Source organism: Sitophilus oryzae, unplaced genomic scaffold, assembly GCF_002938485.1.
Source record: "Sitophilus oryzae breed Bouriz unplaced genomic scaffold, Soryzae_2.0 scaffold_1350_pilon_pilon, whole genome shotgun sequence".
Lineage (NCBI taxonomy): Eukaryota > Metazoa > Arthropoda > Insecta > Coleoptera > Curculionidae > Sitophilus > Sitophilus oryzae.
Genome location: NW_022146005.1, coordinates 988,818 through 1,012,563, shown reverse-complemented (window position 1 = coordinate 1,012,563; position 23,746 = coordinate 988,818). Strand labels below are relative to the sequence as shown.

Here is a 23,746-nt window from a genome sequence, read left to right as displayed (position 1 = left end):
TTTTATATGCAACGAAATCTGCATTTTCTTCGCAGTAAATTGAGACTGAGGTTAAATTAGCTTCGGTTGATTATACATGCGTGAAAACAAATCTGAATGGAAAGCGACTTCCGTCTTATTGTTTTTCACAAGATTTAGAAGATATGATCGATTACGTAGCTGTTTCAGATAGAATAGTACATAGCTATTGTTTTGGTGTGGTTCATTGAAAAAATGTAAAGGGATCCATCTCTATCGCTGAATATTTTTGACACAATCATGGCTACCTGTACTTTTAAAAAATCCTACTATGTTTAAGAAATTATGTATTTTTAATATACCGAGTGGTGCATCGTCGTTGAAAACATAGAAAATCCTATGCAAATTTTGACTTGTCCAAATATTGGCAAATCTAAGCTGTTAATAGGGTTTTTAAAGATGTCCAAATTTGAACATTTTTGAACGGGCCAATTTTAAGTAATTTAAGAAAATCTGTATCGGTTTTTAATTTAAAACTGAACAGGTATATGGTAACAATGATCAAGGTAACGAAACTGAACACTGAACAGGTAACAAAACCAGTCAAATGTTAACATACCTTAAGTTGTCAATCTATGATTTTATTGTTGTGAAATTTAATGTAATTTGTTGTGTTGTCTACACTACTACGTTGTAGTATGCCGGGTGCGTCTCAAAAGTGGCTCACCCCTATAACTTTTTAATTTTTTCAGATAAAAAAAAACGAGACTGTGTATGTTAATATATGACATAAATTAGGATTGATTGACTTATTCAGTTGTTTTCTGTCACTTCCTGTTGTACCGGAAATGACTACTATTTTTGATTTTTAAATGGCACACTCGGTATTTTTTTACTTTATTCGATAGAAAATTACACTCTGAATAAAATGACATATCATAATATGTCAACTATTATTACTAACATTTATGTAAATTATCTTTATACAAAAGTAAAACACTTTATATGAAACTAAAAACACTTTGTTAAAAAAATAGACACCCAAAATTTCATTCAAATCAGCATAACGGTTCTTGAAATACGTGAAAAAATGTGTTTATTTTTTTAAAATTTAATGCCCTCTGACCGACAAACAAAGCACTTTTGTATAGAGGTAAATTGTGTCCAATTAACTTATGTTTTCAAAAATACGTAGTAGTTCTATGTTCACGGAAAAATGGGACACCCTGTATAGTTACAGCACTATAGTCCTTATATTATAGATTATATATTATATAATCTGCACTAAAAAAGCCTAAGTAAAGACAAAATAAAAAAAAGTAATTGACAAAAATATATCGAATCCAATTGATCATCTTTTATGAAAATATTATACTATATTATTCTATAAGAAAATTCTGCACTTCGTGAATGTAAATTTAAAGCCAGTAAAGTGAGGAACACCCCCCCAAATAATCACAAGTTTTACAAAAAACTTGGAGCCATTGGACAATCTATAAATCACAAAAATATAAACAGGTTAAAGTGACAAGAGGACACTGACCTGAACGGTAAATAATACACCTACATCTACATCTAGAACTACGATAAGAATCTCTTTTTTATTGTAAAATTTAACTTTAATGGGCGAAGAGCACATTTCTGGCAAGAGAAGTAAGGCAAATTGCTGTCCAAAATATAACAAGCTCGTAATATGGAAAACATAAATAATTTTTAGCCTTGAATTCGCTGAGTGGTTGCATATAATATAATCTTCAGCTTCGTACCTGATAGAATGATAATTATCTTAAAATGTCAGAAGTATAGACAAGAAACAACAACTGATCAGTTAACGTAGAAATAAATCGTTTATTACGATATGGTATTTGTAATAATTCTGCTTTCTTTAGCACATATTTTTAAGTTATAAAACTTTTTCCTTAATGAAATCAGGCTGTACGCAATCAATAATAATTCTATTGCCACCTATTGCGATGATTACCTAACAGTATCAGGCGATAAAGAATATAGCAAAGCTTTTGAGCAAGAAATCGAACAATGTTTAACTTTAACCAGAACGATTTACTTTATGGTATTGTGGGTGTAGTTCTGTAACAAAATGAATAATTTATACCAGGATTCTGGTACCGTCCTTCGTTGGTACTAGATTTGTAGATTTATGGTTTGTTAATTTACATTCTGTTAATAGATATTGCATTAGGAGACTTGTTTGATCAGTTATTTTCCCATTTTCCCATCATTCAATGTGCCTTGTAAGTACCTAATTTTTTAGTTTATTTTCTAATTGTTATTTTTAAATTTTCAATGTGCTTTTAATGTCCGGAAGTAAAATAATTTTATGAAGCGACAATCGATTGAAAATGTCAAATATATAAAGTAGAAATAACAATGGATGAGTAGAGTGAAATAAAACCTTTCCCATAGGTTTCGTGATGCTATGGCATTAAAACAATATACCTAACTTTTGAAAAGGCAATTGTTTTCTGTTGGTTAGGCAAATCAGTGTAGAATTATTAGAGGTCACTGAGAAATTTGTTTCCATAGATCATGTAGTTTGTAGCCTGTTATACAATAACACAAATAACCTAGTAGATTAATAATGACTATTTTTTAGGACATGGCTCATATACACCGAAATTACAAAAAGTCTACATCAAAGCTAATACAGCTTTGCATTTTGGAAGTGCAAAGGAACGGGCCTTTAGAACCTCAGGACATAAACATGGGCATTTCTTTTAAAGGCATGTCTATGGACTTTATTATATGTAATAATACAATAAAATGATCTAAAATGATTACTGACATACTATGTGTACGAAACTAGAAGCAGTAGGTGGGAAGCGAATAGTCAAAAACAGGCAAAGATGACCATCTGGTTCTGAATAAGCTGTGACAGTATCCACCTGTAATATCGGCAAGAGACAATCTTGTGTTGGCATTTACATGACTAGGAGTCAAATTTAAATTTGTTAAAAAGTGTTTACTACAAACCACTTAATACGACACTATATTTCATTCGCTTGCCGACTCTGTATCTTTCTACTAATCAAGATCAAACCAATAATCTTATTATGTAATGCTCACATTTAAAATTATTTCTTATAATAGTAAAAAATCATATAATTGCCACTATTTAAATGCAAAATAGGTCTGCTATTGTATTTAATTGATCAGACATTGAATAGAATAATGAAATATCAGCTGAAGAATGCTAAATTTAGGACAACAGGCATAAAACAGTATTTTGTGACTGTTATTGACTGTGTTTTTTGAGAAGGTTGGAAGAATTAGGTATCTCAATCACGTATTTGGGCACAAAGACAATACTTAAAGACATAAAAATAGAAATTCTTCAATAAACAACAAACTAACTGTTAATACATTTTATGTAATACAGAGAGAAAAAATAAATAAAACATCTTTACATTAGATTACTAATCTTATTTAACAGTAAACTTTTAAGGCATATTCACACATGTAAAGTTACGTCTCAGTTATGTTACCGCTTATGTAATACAGAGAGACAAAATAAATAAAATATCTTTACATTAGATGACTAATCTTTTTTAATTTAACAGTAAAAACATATGGCAAAGCAAAGGCAAGGTTGGCGCTGGCCAGGGTTCGCCTATGAAGCGGTATTTTCGACACACTTGTTGAAACTCGCCAGTGGGCTTGATCGCCGTACACACGACATATATGTTAGTCCAAGAGAGCTTGAGTTTAAATGACAATAAAATTCTAATTCGTTTGAATACTTCTTGTTGTCAACTATTGTTTTTTTTAAAGCAGAAATGACTGAAAACTGGTGCAATGAAACCATTATGGAATTCCTTAATTTATATAAAAAGTACTCCATTATTTGGGATCCGCAACATGTTAACCATAAAAACAGGAATTTGGTTTCCGATGCATGGGCTGCAATTGCCGATGAAATGTCCGTTACATGTACAGTCGGAGTTCATCATCGGAGTCGAACTCCATTTCTTGTGTTATTTGTACCCTTGTACAACGTTCGCCTTCACTTGCCTCGAAAAGACTGGCAAAGATAAAATATGTAGTGTGTACGGTCGTCGGTGCGCGAATATCAAGCAAAGACCAACGCTTCTACAAACGTTTGCTGAAACGCTGGCCATGGCTTGCCATGCCGTCTGTAGCCGGCTTAAGGCATATTCACACATGTAAAGTTACGTCTCAGTTACGTTACCGTACCGTCTCAGTACCGTCAGTCAACATTGGTGACGAATTGTCCTCCAATTGAGTTAGTTAAATAATAAGACAAATAATCACAATTAATAAAATTAAAATAAAAATAAAATTAATAAATTTTATATTTTTAAACAAATTTTTTGAAAACCACTCCAAAGGGCTCATGGAACGGCCGCTAAGTCCGGAAATAATAAACTTATAAAAAAAATTCATTAGGCGAACTTATAGAGAATGTTCTTATGTACAATTTGCGTCTAATTATTTTGTTGTAGTACAGTTTAAAAAAAACAGCCCTATTGCTCAAAAACCGCAAGGGGAAAATTTCCAATTTTGTTAATTTTACTCTCAGAAGACAGTCGCTGACAAACTCTGAAAAAATCAGCTTGCCCGTAATTTTGTTTTTCACTCTATACGGCGATACAATTTTACTGGATTAAAGCTGGTTTGACGGAACGGAACTGACGTTACTGATACGTGTGAACGGATCTTTACTCTTCATGGTTTGTCAAGCTTACGTGTTTTTAAACTAGAATCAAGGTTCTGCGTTATAGACGCTTTTGGTTTATCGACATTTTCAATTGCCGAGATATTTACATATTTCATAATGTACACGAATAATTAAGAAATATCTCATATATCTATCTATAAACTACGGGACTTCTAGTTTGTTTCAGTCAAGGCTGGTTTGTTTCCCGGCTGCAGTCCTTATTAACAAATTGAATTGTGTAACTGTTTTTGTATAAATATTATTAAATTAAATATGATTATAATTATTAAGATTCGACATAAATTTGAATATTTTTTCTTCTATTTCTATTAAAATATAGCTTGTAGTCCATTCTAGCGGTAATAATAGCCCAAAAGTTCTTTAATGCCCGCTTGTTCATACTTAGTTCAGAGTGAGATCAGATTTAAACCAAGTTCAAAAATTAAAAGGACGTTTAATGACTTCTTATCGTTGAACTTAGTTCAAAAATTAGGTATTTGAGCTTTGAAATTGATCCAGCCCTTTTCGAGGCTTAAACTGGGCTTTCAATCTACTTATAATCTTATATTGCAAGAATATACCTAAATGGAATTGCCGAGTTCAATTTTTAACAGTTCACGTGAACTCGAGTTTAAGCTAAAGACTGTTCCGCCATCGTTCACCGTTACGTCATCATTATTTGTCAAATATGAGTTTTAGGGTGTGTCTGAGATCAGTTCATATTTAAAAAATTTTAAGTACGTTCCTAAATTATTGATTGAGAGAGTTCGTTTTTCTTATCGGAATTTATTTATTTTTGGTACCTATTTATTCATTTTGTTGTACAGCAACAATGAAATTTTAATTTTGACATTGATCGATGTCAAAACATGATTATAACCCCAAATCGAATGACAGTGACAATTACTAAAAAGAATATACAGTTATTTACAAAATGACTCTGTTTCATCTGGTTGTCAAGTGTTTGAGAGAGAACATTCTATACCTATTCTGGTTGAATACTTTTGTCTTTCTATTGTTTATACGACCCATAATAAACAAGACAATGAAAAGTTGTTAATTGTTTGGTAGAATCGTTTTTGGCGCAATACTATGATAACATTCATAGATAAACGTAGACATATCTATGATATCCTTTCAGATGTTTCGTCATAATCTTTCAGTAAAGAGTTGCTAGAATTAGGACTATGTACAGAGTGTCACATAAATGATTCACATTAATGATTTTCTGGTAAAATCTTATCAAAACTCTATTCTCTGTCTCTCTCTAATATACAGGGTTGTTCACCACATACGACACGGTGTATTGTAGCTAAACGATCAGATTTTTACAAATTGTAAGTTTTGGGTTCATTGAAGGACTATTAGAGCTACAATTTAAAAATATTTTTACAAGATACAGAGTGTCCCAAATAAATAAAAAATATCAAAGTATAATGTTTTTAAATGGAACACCCTGTATATTATTACATTTTTAGTTTCTACGATTAAAATAAGGGTAAATTTGATTAAGGTTTATCACACTTAAACCTTACCGTTTTTGAAATATTTAGGTTTTTGTCAAAATACAGTAATAATTTTAATGCTTCATTTCTCTAAGCGTATTTAAGTTTTTAAAACCAAATATTGTACTGAATTTTGTGTTGTAATAATAAAAATTATACTACCTTATACAGAGTGTCTAGAATTTTATTTTAAACAATTATTAGCTTTAAACTACAATAACTTGTTTAATTTAAATGGAACACCCTGTATATTTTACGAGAATCAGATGCACAATATAATTGTCTTTATAATTGTATTATACCATTTTTTACCTATCTCTTCAAATTTCCGTAAAAAATGCATTTTCTTGTAATTTAGAACACATTTATCATTATACCCATGGAATACAGACATTTTAGATTATTTTTAAAGATGTACCAAATTTTTAAAGAGTACAGATACCAATATTGTCGATATAGTTCGTTTATTTCATTAAAAAAAACTAAAAAAAAACTGTTTAAATATTTGTTGAAGAGGACCAATTATTATGATTTCTGTATTCAAACTACATTAATTGACTGTTTGCGTTGGTTAGTAATAATTGCTCCAAATACTAAAAAACTGAATTTTGTATGTGTATTACACAGTGTGGTAAAAAGTAACACCTTAAAAATGATATTTAATTTTTTGACAAATGTATATTTATAACAACAGAGACATTCATTTTCAAAACTTATTATTATATTGATTTCTGATTCAAATCCACATTTATTTAGAATAATTTATTAACGAACACAATTAAGTATGTAATTAATTAGTATTTGGGCGGAAATAATGGGTGGTATACTTAATTAATGGCATACTGTTTTATAAAGATTTAAATAATTTTCTTTTTACATACAAATGGGCTAGTAATATTATCGTTTTGCTAAAAACGATAATATTACTAGACTGTACATTTTGTACATTAAAAACAATCTAAAATGTCAATATTCCATGGGTATATTGATAAATGAGGTCTAAATTATAAGAAAATGCATTTTCTACGAAAACTTGAAGAGATAGGTAAAAATGGTGTAATACAGTTTGATAGACAATTAAATTGATCATCTGATTCTCCGAAAATCTACAGGGCGTTCCATTTATATTAAACAAGTTATTGCCGTTTAAAACTAGAAATTATTTAAAATACATTTTTAGACACTCATTGCTACTCATAAAATCGATTTTATTGCATTTCACCTTCAGTAACAAATAACATTAAATAATTTTGAAATAAATAAAGGAGACGAATAACCATCACATTAACGATGGGAACGTAATTGGAAATAGTCTCATCTAACGCGCTTACGTAACCAAGTTTCCCATCGAACTTAGAATCGTCATATTTATGAGGAAAATATTGCCCAATGGTCGTAAAACAACGACCCAAACCAACTGCGCTGCTCTGATTCACACGAAAATACCAATTTGACTCAGTCCCAAGCCGAATAATAATAATATCGAGAAAAAAATGTCTCGACACCGAGAAATTTCAGTTCCGAAACCGGCATTTTTCACGTTTTGTCATTCCTGTCAAGGTCTACAGGATATAGAGTTTGGTAACCTTAATTTAGACCAATTCACATGAGTATACAAGAATGTAATTAGCTTATTCTTCGATTGGTCTTGCATACTACACCAACGAAATAAAATTTAAAATTTGAATGACATTTATGGGTGCAAATAGGTGATTTGGATTGAGGAGATTTCAAGGAACTGCCGATGTAATAAAAGAAAATAATAATAATTATTGGGTAGAGACTGTCTCTTGTCCTTAAAAATGACTCACTAAAAATAGAAAGGCAAGGTGAAATAAAATAACAGACATATCTGGTCGTGCCCAGAAAATGTCATAGGTGATCTAAAAAACCATAAATATAACTGCTGTTTGAAACCAGGATTTATTTTAATCATAAATTTAAAATATTACTATACTTACAATTTCTTTGTTTTGAGTCGAGTCATTTTTAGACTCGAATGGATACAGGGTATTTCTGGCTGAACATGTTTTTTGATACCCATTTGATTGTTGTAATATATATTATTTTCTCATCGTGATCTCTTCATTATTGTCTCTATCGATATTGTTGTTGTTTCATTATTTATGTTTAATATATTTTGTTATAGTGGGTCAATTTGGTGCCCGGTGGCTCGGATCAATTTGGTGCCCACCGGGCACACAATGGTGCCAGAAGCATTAAGTTAGCATTGAGTGCTTATTGAAGAAACTCAATCATATTCAAATCTTGAATGCGTCTTTATCTAAAGAAGAAAACATTCGACCAATGTGTACTATCAGTCATGACCTAAGCATGTAAAACCTGGAAACTTAAAACGGACATTATAAGGAAACTGTAGGTCGCACAACGCTCAATGGAATGGCATATGCTGAACGGGAATAGCCAAGAAAGACCGTAAAAGTATATAGAGTGGATACGACAAAAGATCCAAGTAATAGATGTCGTTGACAGAATCAAATCCGTCAAGTGGTAATTGGCAGGACACCTGGCAAGAAGGACGGACCACAGATGAACAACTAACATTATAGCATGGTACGCTACGTAAATAATTAAGAGACCTAGAAGAATATCAATACATTTTAATGACAATTGTTCAATGAAAGTGATATTACAAAAACAATAAACAATATTTTATCTGAGATGGATGTTAAAATTGCTGGAAATCATTACTGCTTAAGTATTGCCAAATTATAGGTTATAATTTTGTGTCAACTTATATCAAATATCTGCGTTTTGGAAGATGATGCATTTTGATTCGTGTTATTACGTGTGTTTTGTGTCTTTTGAAGTCAAGTGGAGGAAAAATCGAGGGATATATAACTGTAGACCCCCAGAGCACAGTTTATAATTATCTACTCGCTGCTCAGGCAGAAAGTATTATACACCAATAAAGTTACCATCAATAAAGTTTGTATACCATCTCGTCGTGGATTTTAGTACTGCAGAAAAATAATGGCAAAAGGTACTGGTTTAAAAAAATTAAGATTAAAGTTAATTAACCAACCTTTAAGGTATAAAATTTGGTAATTGTTATTATTAATAAAATAGTTTGTTTTTTTATGTTGTTTTATTTATTCCTGTGGAATATTACCAATTTTTATTTGTCCATAAGTTATATTGATAAATATAATAATAAATGTGGGAAGTTTCTTCTTTTTGGTATGTGGTGTTTTTTTATTGTTTGTTTTGTACTGACATGTACGTTTTTTTTAATAAAATAACTCGATTACTTTTTTTCAGTTTTATACAGTTTTTTCACAATATTTTGAAGTAATCACTTATCAGTCAAATTTTAAATATAGTAATTTCCTGCTATTCGTTCCAGTTGTACAAACGTATTTCTCTGTAAAATAAAATGAACTACTTTGAAATTAAAATGACAGACACATCTATCACTATCAAGGATCTTGTCGTTGGACAAACTATAACATAGATAAAAGAGTATCGGCTGGTTCTGAATAGGCTATGGCGATACAAAATAATTCGAGCTCTCTCTATGGCAATTTTATTCGCGTTTTCTTAAGAAATATTAGACCAAATAAGAGATAAACATAACGAGATAGGAAATAAAGAAATTATAGTTAAGAATAGTTTAAACCAAGATACTATTTCACTTCTATATCGCTTTGCTGGACATTACTATCGCCTGTAAGCCGTTGGTTAGTATAGTTTTCAGCCAGCTGCCAATATTTAACCTACTTTCACTTGCGCCGTAATGTTTCTCCGGTGCCTGTCTTGCTACTTAGACATATTATTTATATTGCGGAACGTTCTAAATAATTATTTAAAGTTACACAAACGAAAACGAAGTCTATTTACCTACACGACAATCTTGGTATGTGTGTTATTAAAATAATGACAAATGTTACACAAAAATGTGACGTTTTCGAACCAGTACCTTCTTCAAAAACAGAATGTAAAAAATATATCACATTGCGCAATAATTATTATCGAGGATACTGCTCAGGGGTTAGAATGAAAAAGTTAATCACAATTAATTAAGTGTTTTTATCTCAGTTTTCGCGTGTGTATATTACCCAGTAGTGTAAAAAATTAATACATATTAATTACAGATGTCCTTGAATAGATAACACATGTCCTTGAATTGATAAATAAAGAATATTACGTGAAGTCAATTATTTTAAAATTATTTTGATCATTAGATGTGTAAAAAAGATATTAATTTACACCGATTTGGTTTGATCCAACATATACAAGGAAAATGTAAGCAAATTTTTGTTTATTTGCAGTTTAATTTGACCATAGATAGAATTTTTTTTTCAAGATAACTATGATATCTTCGATTGAAGTATAGGACGAAAAAAAACGCGTCCAGTTGGCTTTGAAATGACGATCGATAACATTACGTATAAACTTTGACATAAAAATGACAGATGATCTTCATTTCAATGCCATCTTTGAAGCTGTTCCGTTGTGATACTATAATCATAATATATTTGCATATCATCTTTCTGTTTACATCTGGTTTGTATATCTTTGCTACTCCCGGTTGCTACAGTAAGTTTGTTTATGGTTAAAGAAAACCCAGAATAGATCCAGTGGTTCTCAAAATTTAAGCAAAAAAACATATTTTTTGGAAATTTTCAAAGTAAAATAACTCGGTTATTTTGGATTTATTTGAAAAGCGGTAAAGAGAAAATATGTTTCTTTTATCAAAATTTATCAGCTCTGAAAATACTTGCATTTATTTAAGACTCACCCAGTATATATACTATAATCCCTTGAATCAAATGTAATATATAAAGAAATAGACGGAAAATCCATATTAAAAAATATAAGAAATAAAAATATTCATAATAAAAAATGAAATAAAATTTGATGTATTACAATTATTGTCATTTTAACATAATTATATCAAATCAAAACATTTTTGATATTTGTAATAATTTTTTTTAAATTTCTTGGCAAAATTAATGTCTTTGATAATAATGTATTTTTTTAATTCATTTCTATACAAAGGTTTATCGTTTTATTGGGTGTTGATGTCTCTGACTAAAATATTCAGTTTCAAAACTTTCCTACACATTCGTTCATTACTAGCAGATGTGATTTATTTAAAACATTTATTAATAATAAACAGTATGATCAAAAAGTTTTATGCTAAATCGAAAAACTCTTACGGAATTTCTCATAAGATTTATTTTATCTGTCAGCATACAACGCATTCCTGGTCACACAACTTTTTGACCATATTATGCTTAAAAATAAACTGTTTTTTAATCGTGAAAATTAAGCATCCCGAAAGCACTATTTTAAATTATAGCGATAAATTAACAATATAATAACCATGTTACTTAAACAGTGTATAATTATACTTTAATAACGGTTGTTTAATAATAGATTTTTTTATAGCAAGATTATTACGTATAAAACTCTTTCCAAATCATGCATTTAATCATCAAAAATATTTTTTGTAACAATGTAGTACAGTTATTATTGAAAATACAATGGAGAATTAAGAAATGTTCTTTTAAAGTTTCATTTTTTGAAGTTTGTCTTCATATAATGTCATTATAACAGAACGTCAATGGTTTATAATCTAGGCTCAATAATTTGTTGTTTTATTTTACGTTGTCAATAAATGTTGGTAGTTATTCAAATTGTTATAAAAATATATAACTCTTATAAAAATAGATAAGTCTTTGACATCTAATCTTTGACAAGTAGTAAATAAAGGCAAAAATGCAAGAAAAAATATATAATTAGTTAATTTTAGGTGAATTTCATAAATAATCGGTTTACTACACGTACATATGTATAATATACAGTCCTTGAAAAAGCTAATTGCGAGAGTATTGCAGTCATGCTTACAAAATCCCGCTTAAGATGGGCTGGTCACGTATGCAGAATGCAAGAAAACCGCATACCAAAATCTCTGCTTTAAGGAGGGCGCGCATTGCATCGGATCGGACCGACCAGCAAAAGCGACTGCGACCATCGTACATATAGACGGCGCCGGCGTCCACTAAAACATTTCGGCCTGTAGAGGCCAGATTCCTGCCTCTACCTATCTACGATAGTCAAGTCATCGCCTTCGCCGTTTCTCGCTGGACTGGTACCGATTCAGTACGCGGACACCTTTTTACGGTAAGCTTGTAGACGGTAAGAGGAAGCCGGGTGGACAACTCAAAAGGTACACGGACATTTTCCACGAAAACTTAACCTTCGAGAGATAACATGCGGAGCATGACTCCGCGCGTTCAGAATTTTCCCGATATTTGACGAATTCTACCGACTTTGACGTACTGCGCCTGAGTAGCTGTTGCATTTGACGTTACGAAAATACTGTCAAATAGTGAGCTTAGAAGACTGCTTAGTTCTCGAATATTAGTCATTTGCGGAGTGACACTCCGCAGGTTATCCTTATTGCAACATTTTTGAGGTGAGTATCTTCTTTTTTTATTTGTGTTTGCTTGATTACTGAGCACAATTATGTATTTTTAGAGTGCGCTATGGACTATGCGAAAGAACAGGAATATCTTCAACGACTCTTTGACGAGGTAGATACCGATGTCGAGCTCGATGACGACGATTCAAGTTTGAGCAGTGACAATGAAGAAATCCAAAATTACAACACCGATGATGACCTAACAATTGAGACCATTGATGATTTGAATATTCTGCTGATAAACGAACAAACGGGACAACATGGGGACAACAGCTTGCTGCGCTTTATACGGGGAAAGATGAAAAGACAAACTGGCGTAAGCACCCTGGAAACATTGTAAAAACTCGTGCAAAAAACATTATCAAATGCCTTCCTGGTGTAAAAGGAAATGCAAGAGGAAAAAAAATGCGATGGAGATTTGGAGCCTTTTTTTCCCCGATGATATTTTAGAGGTTATTGTTGAAAACACAAATATTTTTATTGGCATGAGCCACTTTGATCCCTCTAATCGATCAGCAAGGCGAACCGATATTATTGAATTGATTTATATTAAAAATATGATTTATAAACATGAAGCAATAATATAATTACTAAAAAAGCCGTAGTAATATTTTATTTTGCCAGTATTTTTGTCAAATTTCGAGAGAAAACAAGTGCGGAGTCTTACTCCGCACGTTATCTTTTATGTCACGTTTCGGCACGTTATCTCTCAAAGGTTAAAAGATCGCGCACTATATACTATATACTATAACTATAACTATATACTATATACTAAGGTTAAAAGATCGCGCCCACTATACCACAAACATGTAAATATTGAAGGGTTTGTCAGTATTTCGAGTACGCTAGCTGGCTCAAGTCGCATGATGTAGGTTAGATTTCGTTTATTTTTGTTCGAACCTTTAAATCGTTTTAAATATGAATGAAGAAAAGCTTATTTTACTGGTACAAAAGTATCCAGAGCTGTGCGATACGAGCCAAGCATTTTATATATAGAGACCAAGAAAGAAAAGATGCAATATGGGAGTCGATAGCAAAACAAAATAATGAAATTTGATTTGTGACATTCGAAAATATTGGAAAAACTTTTCTTCGAATCTTTTTAATTCAGGAAACAAATAATGAAATTCGCCATATTGCTTTCTCTTTTGATTTATAGGGTGAACCCAAAATCTTCTTTTTTTCTTAGCTTCCTTCTCTTCCTCCTCTTCTTCACACAACATGGCTAAAATAATAATTTCTTCGTCTGAACTACTCATTTTCAATACTTCTATGTTGCACGCTCTAGTAGTTGAGCCTTGACAACTGTACTTTTTTCGAAACTCTCGCTTATGTTGCTGGTCTGTGGCGGTAAAGTGTGCGATGTCATGCAGGATGCAGGTTTGTGCTGTGCTGGTCCGTACTGGTCCGTGTAGGTATAGTGTGCGCGATCTTTAAAGGGGATTAACATGCATTGGGAAGAAAGAGTTCACAATAGAACTCAATGGAGAAGAATTGTAAACTCAGTTAACAGCGACAACCAAAAAGTAAAGAGGCAACAAAGCAATGAGATTTTTGAATGTCCGGAGTGCGGTAGGCAAATAACATCCCGCATCGGGCTTTTCAGTCACAGAAAAGGTCATGAAAGAAAACTCCTTGCGTGACCATCCTCTGATGCGTGTCGAATACTCGTCAGCGAGTAATGGCAGTAGTAGTATATTCTAATGAAGTGAAATTTCAATACCAAGAGGTTTGAAAGTGAATGCATGATCCGTTAAGCATATACTTATTAGCTGACCCTCGTAAACAACAATATTTACTCATTTTTAATAACAGTACCCATCGTAGATCGGAATATTTACGGCGATGAGCAGATGAATGATCGTCCTGCCCGCGTCTCTAATTATTATTAGCGCAACCTCAAGCACGCCGTTTATTTAACATAACGGTTTTTAAACATAAACAATTTTTACAGTACACTTTATTTATAGTCGACGCTACGTAGGTGAACCTCTTATTTCAAGTGTTTGTTTTCTATATTTGGACAAGTTGCACTAGAAAATTTCAGGTCAAAATTTGATATATTTTAATTTATCTAGGTATCTATTATTTTGAATTAGGTAAGCTTGTTGGATATTAGTGAATATGTTATTTTTAAGTAATTATTCATTAATAAGAAATTCGATTCGAAGAATAAAAAAAAACAGAAATTATTCAGTAATAGTTACTAATAATGAGGTTCTTCTTCAATATACAAATAACTGTTTTTACACATAAACAATTTTTACTTTTATTATTTATTATTTGCATTACGTAGGTGAGAGAACTGTTTATTTCAAGTGATTTTTTCTATATTTGGATATTGTGTAGCTGTAAATTTTAGATCAACATTTTATTTATTTCTCATTCTAGATATTGTTTTAAAAATTTTAGGTGTTACGCAATGCTTTATTTTTAAGTATTTATTCACTAATAAGAGATTTATAGGTTTGAATGAAAAATAAAGATGATTTATATCTATTAATGGTCATAACTAATAAATGAAGACTACACGGGAAAAACGGCCTAAGTCCAAAAAAATGGAAATTGAGATAACACTGCCATCTTATGCCCATCAAGTGTCCGTTCCAAAATAGGAATAATGTAACACTGAAATAATGATCTAAGTCCACTAAAATCAGCGATTAAAATACTAATACTTTGGAAAAGCGATCTAAGTCCACGTGAATTCACGGAAGACCGATCCAAGTCCATATTTCAAGTTTGTAAACATATCGACGCATACAAAACGAATAAAAATAGCTATATATTCAGCACCATAACGACTTTATGCTGACCTAATTCCTTTGCCCAAACTCAAGTATGAGCAGTTACAATCTTTGAAAATTTCGTAGATGAATCTCTGCAAGACTACTACACAAATTTGCCTTGTGCGTCAAAAATGCTCATCTAAACGATGCAGATATTGTGAGTAATATCAATTAAACTATATTCCTTGACATTTTTGCCTAAGAAAAGAAGTTTGATTATGTCCATTGTGTCACTAGTTTTAAATTCAAAGAAATATTCTGGAAATGTTCTAGTGGAACCATAAGGAACCGTCTAGTCTAGTAGTGTAGTTTCATTTTATCAGAAAAAGATCGCCATTCCTAAGTAAAATATAATCTAATGCTAATAATATTAATAAAAATAATAATAAAATAAGAAATAAATAAAAAAATATAAAAATATATTAACAATATTAATAATAAAAATGAGAATAAAACATATTTTTTCTTTTATTCTCAGCATGAGTAATCTCATACCTCATACAGGTATACAGTAACCTCATACAGAATTATTCCATATGGATTGGGATCACATTTCCATTGAACCAAGCGAATACGACTTTTATTTTATCTAACAACTTTGCTACAAATTATTTTTTATTTGTTTTGTCTAATAATCAGTTCGCTACATTTTATTATTTCTTTTGTCTTTAAAGTTTCAAAATCATTTATCTCAAAAGTAAGAAAGTTTTGTGAAAATCGCCCTTTCGTAAATAATCTTTGTTCTTTAATTCGAAGATTTAAGGGTTTAGATTTTTCACCAATATAAAATTTATAAAATTTACATGGTATTTTGTATATTCCATTTTTGTTTGTTGTCCAGTGCTCATTGGTTTAGTGTGTGTTAAATGGATCTAAGTGTATTTTATGCTTTGTATTTTTTCTGTTTTTTTTGTTTTTTCTTAACATTTAGACACTTTTTTTCCTCTTTCAAATGTCTAAAATTGCTCTGTGTAGGCTAGTAAAATGTGTATAGTAAGAGACAAAACATTATGTTCTTTAGATTAAATAAATTAATAACATATCAAACTATCACAGACTAAAGATTAATTCCTCGTATTTTTCCAGAACCGCTACTGTTGAGAAAAAATGTATTAATTTTGGATATTAAAAGAAGACAGTTGTCTCATTCACTTTGTCCCAAATTTGACAGATACTTGAAGAAGTTGATGATTTGAATATAGCTAGTTATCTAATATGATTTTAAAATCAAATATCATTTAAATAATACACGTAATAAAAAATACATAGGATGCCAACTTTATATAGACACTGTATATTGAAAATTTATTCACACATTTATTGTTTCTTATTTTATCTAAATAAAGTAGTTAATATGTAGTAAAATCTACTTTCCTTTCAACATATCTAGGGTGCCAGGGAAAAAAAGTATAAGTCAAAAAAGTTGATTTTTCAGAAATCAAATTTATTTATATGTGATTTTATGGAATTAAATAGTTATGGTTGTTACTGCATTAACAAAATATTTAATGAGATAAGATATTATACAAGTGAAACACATTAACTCAGCGTTATCATTGAACAGAAAACATGACTTATCCTAATTTGACCAAATGAGAAATGTCACTTATACTATTTAAACCAAACAAAACTAAATCCCCAAACCTATAAGCAATATAAAATCGCTCGAGAATAATAAGACAAAACTTTATTGATGCCTAAAATACTTCATAACTGTTGCAGTTGGTCGCGTAGGTCATCATCTTCTGAATCAGGGTAAGTATCAGGCATGTCACTACTTTTAAGGTTTCTATAAAAATCGTGAAATGTTGGTGAGATAAGAGGAAGAAGATCTAAAATATCTTTTTTCTTCTCTTTTGAAATGGGTATGAAAGATGTATAGAGGCGTTCTGGGTACAAACGTGCATCTTGTTGTCCCCGACGAGTAAGGCATAAGGTGTGAAAAGGCTCATCGTTGTCCAAAGTAGTTTTGTAAAGTATTTTTCCGGATTCGCGTGTATAACGAAACCACTTTACAGAATGCCAGTTGAACTGATTTCCATCGGCATCCTTTTTTCGAAGTTGCAAACTCTTTTTTAGCAGATCTGCAAAATTAAGGAAATCCGAATGATTGAGCTCGATAACTTCAAATTTTTTCTTTTTCCCAACTGAACGAACTAGCTGGTACCAATCATAAGGGTGAGAGATAGGCACTTGCAACTTCTTCTTTTGCTTTTCAATAAGTCCATGGTCCACATCACACTCTAAATGAGTGTGTCCACTAATAAGGAACTTATGATCCACAATTTCCAAGTGTATATTTTTTTTTTTGTTGCATGGGCCACTAAAAACATGGTGGCAACATGGGAGTTTTTGTTCTGCCCTCCACAGGTATCAGAATATAACGTTACCTTTGATACCTGTTGAGGAAGCGAAGTAAGTTCCTTAAAAATGCATGTAGCTATTTGGTTTCCTCCCCGGCCACCCTCAGCTTCATGCCACATGTAACATCTAACATTTTGAGTACTAGTTTCATGTAAGGTTAGGTTGAAAGTCCAAAGTTGCCTTTTGTAAAAGGCAACTGACGTATTCAACATGGGTAAATGATGGCTGCAATCAAACATAAAACAACGCCGAGTTTGATCATTTGCTGCCAGTTCTTTATCTTTTCTTTTCTCTTCGTACGCGTTATCAGCTTCTAAATGGTGTATAGCTAACTCCTCTTCATTTTTCTTCTTTTCTTCTTCATCCCCTGCTACTCTGATTTTCATTCTGAGCAAGTCACATTTATTACAAGTATCGACTTTGGGTTCTTTGAAGCTTAAGTTCATTTTGTGAAATTCTCTTTCGTAGATTTGCCTGGATACTGGCTTTCTTTGGATGCTATTAATTTGGTCACAGTAAAGACTGTACATCAAACTTAGACTTAAATGAGGAGGTAAGCATTCTGCTACTTTCTCTTCGTGTATAGTGTGATTGGTATAGGGGAAACGATGATATGTGGTCTTTAACTTGTTGTAGTGTTTCAATGGAATGTTTGTTAGCGGAAACTGATCTACCCCTATTATCATCATAGGTGATTCCAGATAATGTGCTATTCTTATTACAGAGAGACAATGTAACGAACATTTGTGTTTCCCCAAGCGTTTTCATGAAACAGGCACGACACACACGAACCCTTTCACCATTAATAACAAAGTGAAAGATATGTGTCTTCGTGCGGAATTTTTCTTTATCAGGATCTACTGTTCTTTTTATCGAAGAAGCGGGCTCTTTAGTATCCACTAATCCAGCAATAAATCTTACTCTTTTGTTTCTGTCACCAAGTGCCCAATACTTGAAATATTTTTTTCTCTAATAGTTCTCTCTTCAAATTTCACTTCCAGCTTTTGGCTACATTTCATTCGGCATGACGCCAAGGGCTTTGACACTCTCTCTTTCACTACTTTATTTTAGCCGTTATAACTTTTTTCCGGTGTTTTTTCTTTTCTTTCGCTTCTCTTCTTTCTCGAATAAGTGCCTTTCTCCGCACCATTTTGTCTTGAATTTTCCACCGCAACATCTTTTTGAGCAGCTGCGCATGGTTTTTTATTTCTGGGTCTCTTTGATATCTTCAATGCTGAAACGGTCTTAAATACGTGCACATCATTGTCGTCACTTGATTCGGATGCATCTGGACTATAACTTTTGTCAGCCACGCTGTCGTCACTACATTCCGATAGTACATCAGTTGGTTTGATGGCCTAAAAATTGTTGAAAAGCCATTCAAAAGAACGCGCATTTTATGATATTTTTAAAAATGATATCAAGTCTTAAATTTTCGTGACTTCAGGTTATCAACAACGTTATGGCATGCTCCACGCGAAAATCAGTGTCTATATTTTTATTTTTGGGCGATTTTGAATATAATAAAATTAACTTAGAAACATAATAAAATAGTAGTTTTTACCTGGAACTCCTAGTATTGAGGAAAAGTCCTGCATAGAATTTGATGGTTGGCAAAGATTTTTGCGTAGATCTGCTTGTTGACCATCTTCATTCCGCTCTTTTCCTAGATAACACAACAACTCAGGAAGGTAATCTACATACAAACCACTCTGGTAAAAAAACTAGTCATTCACAATTCAACGTAATGCGTCAAATCATTATATCAAAAAATAGAGGCGAGTGTGTTTTTCCACCCAAACTGCAAATAAGAACGCAATATAACGGTAACGCGGATGTGAGCTACGAATAGAGCCCCCTTTAAAAGGTTTTTAGAATACGTAACTGAACGAAGCAATACCGATTTTTGCTGTTGTAATACCAAAGGTTCCGACCCCATTGATTTTCAAGTTGTTAATACCTTGGCTTTAATAATTTAACCAATTTCTGGATTATACGTAATTTTCCAACACTTTAAAGATGGAGAAAAAACACTAAAACACTGAATTCAATCTATTTTCATAAAAATTTAGTGTTTTTAGAATCTAGATTAATTATGCTTAACTATTTTTAAAAATTTTCTGATATTTTGTATTCGTTTATTGAAATAAATCCTATAGGTGATTCCTGAGAGAGATTTTTAACCTCGATCATACTTCTATGACAAATTTAACAGTACTTTCTGTTAGTTCTGTCTACTAGAGCCCACGTATTTTTTTTGTCGTAGCACCGATCAATTTCCGATCACCTCCCTAGAATAATAATGAAGAAAGCTACTTACTCGCAACTGCTTCTCTAATTTCCTACTTTTACCACTGAAAAGGAAAATGCACTAGCTGAAGAACTCGAGAAAGAAATTGAACACCACTTTCACCACGATTCCTTGTATTTCATCCTTCTTCTTTTAGGGATGAGTTTGATTCAGTCTGTCATCATCGATATTAGGGGTGGGATTCGAATTTCGCGCCACCGTATAGCCAGACGGCGTTAGCTATTGCTTCATGGTCTTGTCGCGCGCAGACTTGGTTAGGTTATCGAGTTACAAGACTACTGACAGCTGAAGAAACGAAGAAGTAGATGCCGTTCTCTTTTGCAGTTTGGTAGGCATGCGCGGCTCGTGGGTGAACGTCTTAAGTAGGTAGTCGAAGACCTCGAAGATTGCGGATATTCCTGCTGATATAGACGAGGAGATATATGCGTCCGTTATTTTGTTATCGTTTAGGTTAGGCACTGAACTATTTTGGAGGTGTATCTCAAGAGCAAATTTGAAGATAAACCTTCAAGATAGGGGTGCAGAATACCCCTTTTGTTAGGATGTAGGATTCCTGCCAACTGATAAGATATGGGATGGAATAACCATATTACGAACAAAATTAAGGATAACATTTTAAAAGTCTGCAGAATATATCTACTTAATAACTTTATTATTGGTTTTTGTGTTTTAATTAAACTTTAATATACTTATACCGGGTGCGTCTCAAAAGTGGCCCACCCCTATAACTTTTTTAATTTTTCAGATAAAAAACGATATTTGGTATGTTAGTAAACGACATAAATTAGGATTCATTGACGAATCAATTGTTTTTGGTCATTTTCTGTTTCACCGGAAATGACTACAACTTTTGATTTTTAAATGACACCCTCAGTATTTTTTTACTTTATTCGATAGAAAATGACACTCTGAATAGAATGACGTAAACTTTTGACATTTTCCCATATCGTTTATTTGAAATTGTAACATGCGGTTCATATCGACAATAATTTGGCTCGGAATTCGTATGATGACCAAATTATTTGTAAAAATGCTTTATTCAAATATGCTAATGAGCCACGCTTGTTCTATTTGAAAAAAAATTGAGATATAATTAAAAAAACGTTTTGGGCATCTTTTAACCGTCCAGGACAACACACAGGAAAGTAAAAATATACCGAGAGTCACTTCCGATGAAATAGGAAGTGAACAAAAACAATTGAATACGTTAATCAATCCTAATTTATGTCATACTAGCATACCAAATCTCGTTTTTTTATCTAAAAAAAAATAAGAAAAGTTATAGGGTGTACTCAAAATTGTATTGCGGTAACATTCTCGACTCGTTTCTTTAATATTACTTTCAGGACCAGTTGAAAAAAAGGTTGAGATGGTTATTTAAAACCTTAATGCAGGCTTGGCAAAAATGGCATCAAAGACGGCTGTTGAATGACAATCGGTGATAATTTTGGCGAGGTCATTCCCTAGACGCTTTTTACTAACAATTGCAATAGAACTTATACAAAATATAATAAAAGGCAAAATCAAAAATAAAAGGTAAATATCTGAAACAAAAATAAAAAAATACTAATAAAATATTAATAAAATTAACTTATATTAACAAATTTTATTTTGAGATATCTTTATTGACGTTAAATCACTTAATTCAATTACACTGGTAACATTTCTTTTATAAGTTTAAGTAAAGAAAATATTAAATTAAAGGAAATTGACTAAAAAAACATATTGTAATTTTTTTAATTCACAAAAACAACTACTTTTGATTTATTCCTTATAAAATGATACCTATATTGTGCACAAAATAGACCAAAAATGTTAAAAGTTACTTTAATCTATCTATGTATTGTTTAATTGAATGAATTGTGATTAAAACCCGCTCGACTATAGGTACTGCAAGAAACTTGGCGCTCCGCAGCAAATATACGGTAGCGAAGTACGACCGTTGACGTCACGCCTGCAAAAGAAGTGAACGGTACCATGGCGCCCAGAATGAAAAGGAAATTGAAGATTGAAATGGTCTGCTAGTACGCCTAATAGATCATCAACCAGTTATACATCATTTATTGTTATTTTATAACAATTACTTAATTGTTCTTTAATAATCATCATATTTTATCTGATCTGATCTGATAGATATTCGAAACGATTGCAGCCACAGTAGAGCAAATTTTACATAGGGTGGACTTTCGGATTGACGAAAGGGTGGGCAGTAGCATAGCCTATGTTGAACCGTGTTATCTTCCTGTTTCGATTTCCTGCAGGGTAGTGTGTCTTTTAGCTTCATTTAATGTGCATTGGATTGGTAATATTCGGCGGTTAGAATTCTAATTAATATACAGGATATAAGAAGTTATGTTTTAGAATTATCAAAACCATTGCCTTACACAAGGATTATCTAGTACATTGTTGTCATAAAATAGAGTTGATGTACTTAAGGTAGTTGTCAAATTTAATTTTGTTAGTGGGGCTTAACTATTATACAGGGTGTCCTAGAAATAAGTGTAAGTATTTTAAGGGGTGGTCGATCTCGATGAAAGAAACATATTTTCTCTTTATGGTTTTTCAAATAAGTCCAAAATAACGAAGTTATTTTACTTTGGAAATTTCCAAAAAAAAAAATTTTTTGCTCAAATTTTGAGAACCACTGGATCTTCTGGATTTTCTTTCTTGCAAATTTAATCTACTATCTATGTTGCCATATTATCAAGAAATTATGTTTGTTAACTAAAAACTAAAAAAAATCCAAAAATTTTTGTACTAATTTAGTACCACAAATTATATTTGACAATAAGCTTCATATAGAGCTTAAAAAAATAAATTTTAAATTAATTAACGTCCGTGTTTATTTTTAATTGATGCCCTGTAACAGACAAAAGAAACAAATGTAAATTATATGCAAATAATTAATTTTGATGAAAAAATACGTCTATGTTCTATGTCCACGGAATATTGGAATTCCCTGTATATTTTGTAGGTCTGCTTTGAAAGAATAAATTCTCCAAAAAGATTTTCCCAAAAACTATGCGATGTTGCGTTTTTTTACAGAAGATTAAAAATGTAGTAAGTACTAGAGAGACCATTTTACGAAAAAAAAATCGGTCGTCATTCAGCTGGAAAACATTTAAAATAAAATTTATGTAGGTGTGTAGGTAAATCATAAAAACTCTAATTCTAGCATTAAAGCACAGTTAACATAATAAGATAAGATTAAGTCTCTGTCATTAAAGCTTCCAATACAAAGACTCAGGAAGATGTCTAGTACTATTTTTATATTTATGCTTTAGATATGATTATTTCATCAATCGATTATCTAACTTTTGTAAAAATGTGAATATGCTGATGAATATTGATATTTGACGATGTTTTTATAATATAATTTGGAAATAAATTATTATTTGATCCTAACTAAGCCTTTTAAATTTTAGTGCGCTTTGTATATTTCGTTATGTACATTCATTAATTTAAGGTTTATATTAAGTAAGTCTATTAAATTTATTTACCATCTTTGTTGCAATAGTCTAAAGCTCTATGAATAAACATTAAGGTTTCTATTAAATTATTCCAGTGTACTTCGTAGCTTGAAGGAGAGATGGCGCTTTCGTTGTAATATAAATAAATATATAAATTTTTAAATTTAAGCGTTTTAAAATTTAGAAAGAAAATAAGACACAC

At 31.5% G+C, this 23,746-nt stretch overlaps 1 protein-coding gene across 2 annotated transcripts in view; it reads right to left on the bottom strand.

The window, feature by feature from the left end:
- LOC115875156 (chitin synthase chs-2) overlaps positions 1-20,332 on the bottom strand; it is a 75,136-nt gene extending 54,804 nt beyond the window's left edge. Inside the window, exon 1 of one of the 2 annotated variants that reach the window (XM_030890546.1) lies at positions 20,084-20,332. The gene's annotated coding sequence lies outside the window, so the exon portion shown is untranslated. The remainder of the gene's footprint in view (positions 1-20,083) is intronic. The other variant, XM_030890545.1, reaches the window with a different exon arrangement.
- Positions 20,333-23,746: the final 3,414 nt, after the last annotated feature.